Raw genomic sequence first — 4,009 nt, forward strand, 5'->3', positions numbered from 1 at the left:
TGAGTGTCTCTCAAATCTGTGATAAAGGGATCAATGTAGAGTTCTTATCAAAAGTGTGCACAGTTACCAATCTGGTAACTGGCGAAGTGGTCTTAGTAGCCAAAAGACACAAGAACATCTACATTGCTAATTTTTGAATTCCAAAAGCTGGTGATATGAGATGCTTAAAGTCAGTTGATGATGACAAAGAACGTTGGCATAGAAGATTGGATAATGCAAGCTCTACTTCTGAATAAATTGATTCATAAGAACCTGGTTCGTGGTCTGCCAAAATTAGAGACTCACCTGGACACTGGTTCTTGAAACAAAGGATGAGACATTTGAAGTATTTGTGGGCTTTGTCAAAAAGATCCAAGTGAAGATAGAATTGAAGGTATCATGCATCAAATCGTACCACGGGATAGAACTTGACAACGCCAAAATTGATGAGTTTGTAACGAAAATGGGATCACTCACAACCTCTCAGCACTAAGGAATCCATAGCAAAATGGTGTTGTTGAAAGAAAGAAATAAGGTATGGCATCTGGTACCTAGACCCTCAGACAGAACCATCATGGGGACCAGGTGGGTATTCAGGAATGAGCTGGATGAACATGGAAATACTACAAGGAACAAAGCAAGGCTTGCTGTCCAAGGATACAATCAGGAGGAAGGGATCGATTATGATGAGACTTTTGCTTCAGTAGCTTGCATGGAAGCTATTAGGATCCACATTGCCTTTTCTTCACATATGGAATCCACCCTATTCCAAGTGGATATGAAGAGTTCCTTCCTGAATGGTTTTATCAAGAAAGAAGTCTATATCAAGCTACCTCCAGGTTTTGAATGTCATGTACATCCTAAACTTGTATTCAAATTTGATAAGGCACTATACGGATTGAAGCAGGTCCCTAGAGCATGGTACGAGAGACTATCCAGTTTCTCGTGGAAAATGGCTTCACAAGAGAAAAGATTGACAATACATTGTCTTTGAAGAAACGGGGAAGGAACATGCTCATTGATCAGATTTATGTGGATGACATCATATTTGGAGCTACAACTAACTCATTATGTGAAAAATCTACTAAACTCATGGGAAGTGAGTTTGAAATGAGTATGATGTGGGAACTGAATCTCTTCCCGGGTCTTCAAGTGAAGCGGTCCATAAAGGGAATGTGTATCAGTTAGCAGAAATGCATCAAAGAACTCTTAAAAAGATTTGACATGGAAGCATGGGAATCATTGGATCTCTACTCTACCTTACTGCCAGCAGGCCAGACATTGTATTTGGTGTAAGATTATGTGCAAGGTTCCATCGAATTCTAAGGAATCTCATCTGAAGGCTGCTAAGAGAATTTTGAGATATTTTAAGGGCACACATAACCTGGTTCTGTACTATCCTTCAGAATATGTTGCAGCTGCCTCGTGATATGCTCATTCACTGTGGATCACACAATAATTGGACGATTTTGGTGTATACATTGATTGTGTACTTCTATGTGTCAACACCAGTGCTCTCAACATGGCAAAGAACCCGGTTCAACACAAGAAAACCTAGCACATTGATGTCAGACACCATTTTCTCAGGAACTATGTGGAAAAGAGTCTTATTTGTATAAGATTTTGTTGCACAGAAGATCAAATTGCAGATATCTTCACCAAAGCTCTTAGTAGGGAACACATTTAAGAAACAAAATGGCGCTGGGATTACTTAAACCTACTTGAGAACCTGGTTCTACTGACATGACTATGATAGTCACACTAAGGTAAAATTGGCTAAAGTGTTTTCTGACTAGGCCTAACTCACATCTATACCGTTGCAGGTAAACACGCATGATGATCATAGAAGCTAAAGGTATAGTGTTGAACTTCGGAGGAGAGCTGCAAAAACCCTTTTACAAAAACAGGTCTGGAACCTGGTTCTTGCACCACATGTTAGTAGTAATGTGTTTTTTGCATGCTTGTTCAAAGAAAAAGATAGCAAAATTAATTCAACTGCCACATCATCCGACATTTTAGACCAGCAGTTCTAAACAATTGTCTCTCTTTGCACCTTTTACCACCTCTCTCACCATGGCCAACAAATAATTTACTTTTTCTATTTCCATCAACATCACTCCCACATCTCCTCTTCCCTTAACACCATCACAAGAAACCCACTTCTTCAATTTACCTGATACTACTGTACCCATACCGGTTTCCTCCTCATCTCCAGTCACCTCTGCTCATCCATCAAAACCCTGTCACACCTCCATGTGTTGCAAACCCTACTTCTCCTCTGTTCCTGAATCTCAAGGGGAAGAAACCCCATTCTTAGGGGATGAAGGGACTCAGGCGCTTTTTGAGTCTCAGGTTCATGACACCGTCACAGAAAACTTGTTGAAGAACCTGATTCTCTTTTAGCTGAAACAAACGAGGTGGTTGTAGAAGAAAGAGGCTTTTGATTCCGCCCTGTAGAAGAGTAAGCAGAGTGTTATAAAACAAAGAAGAAGAGGTTGATGAAATAGGGGGAAGCTATGGCTGATAAACACATTCCAGCGGTTGAGGTTGATAAAGATGTTGTGGAGGAACCTAGTTCCTTAGTGAAAAGATCTACAAAAGTCTGTAGTTGAGAAAGATTTGTCTTGAAAAGTGCCATTGAGGTTGTTGCAAGCAGGAACGTGAAGTTTGTTGAAATGTCTAGAAAACAAAAGTGGGAAACTGTGGAAGGACCTAGTTCAAAGAAGACCATTCTAAGTGACAGTGGCATTGGGCAGGAGAGTTAACTCAGAAAACGTCTTGTGGGGTCGCACGCTTGTCCGACAATCTAGGAGATGGCAGGTATGAGACAAGTTCTGGACTTAGGCAACTAGTGGAGAAAGTTCTTGACTAACAGTTGTCTTTAACTACCCACATAGACCTAGCTCTCAAAACCATTGCTCCCTCCTCTTCCCAGCCTCCCTCTTCTAGTGCCCCCAGGATCCTCTCAGTGGCCAGTTATCTTTTGCTCTCATGATTTTGTGGCTGTTGTTTATCTTTTTGTTTGTCTTTTTGTGATGGCATGTTGGATTTCACCGTGTTGCTCATGTTGAAACAGTCAAATTTCTTGTTAATTAAACAGCTCATCTTTTGCTTGTACAATGCTTGTTTTCCATTTTGCTTCTCTTGTCTATCATGATTGTGTGCACATATGTGGCATGAGTTAGCCTTGTTGGACTTCTTTATGCCTCTTTGTATAACTGTGTCTTTTTGTTGATGCCAAAAGGGGGAAGAATAGAGTCAGGGGGAACATATGCAGTTACTGGTACCTTATCTGGTTAAGTCAAATAGTCATCAATGTTAAAAGTTTATCATCATCAAAAAGGTGGAAATTGACGAGCTTAAGGTCTTTTAAGCTATGTTTTGATGATCTATCAAACTTTCTATTTGGAACCAGATAAAAGACCAAGAACGATAGTAAAAAGGGGAAGAATAGAGTCACGGGGAACATATGGGGAAACATGTGTAAGTAAGAGCATAAAGTCAGGGGGAACTTGTGGTCTCCTGTTATTTAATTTGGTTCTCTGAACTCTAACTCCTCGTTTTCAATGCTAAGTTTGTCGTGATCAAAAAGGGGAAAATTGATAGGTTTTCAGTTTCTTTTCTTTGTGTTTGGATGATCTAACAAACTTAATGTCAAGAACCGGATAGGGAACCTGACTCACTTGGATTACACTGCATCTAACGGATTCCAGCCAAATGTGAACTTGCTACAGCTTCAGGAGGTAGGAACCCAAACAAGGACCTGATACTCTAGTGGGTTCCTCACGGCAGTACAAAGTAAATTGTACACAGTTCGAAACAAAGATTCTACTGCACTGCACTGTTTTCGGCGCCCACACATTCTCTGATCAACTAAAGTACAATGATTCAAGTTACTCAACTCAAGACAATCTGGTAGTGTGCACAAGTACTAGATCAGGAACCTGATCCCTTGGTGCTCCCCTGACAGAAGTACAAGTCAACTATACAGATGGAATGCAACTGCAGAAAGTGACTGTCCGCAACGGTA

The sequence above is a fragment of the Nicotiana attenuata genome, chromosome 1, assembly GCF_001879085.1.
Source record: "Nicotiana attenuata strain UT chromosome 1, NIATTr2, whole genome shotgun sequence".
Classification (NCBI taxonomy): Eukaryota; Viridiplantae; Streptophyta; class Magnoliopsida; order Solanales; family Solanaceae; genus Nicotiana; species Nicotiana attenuata.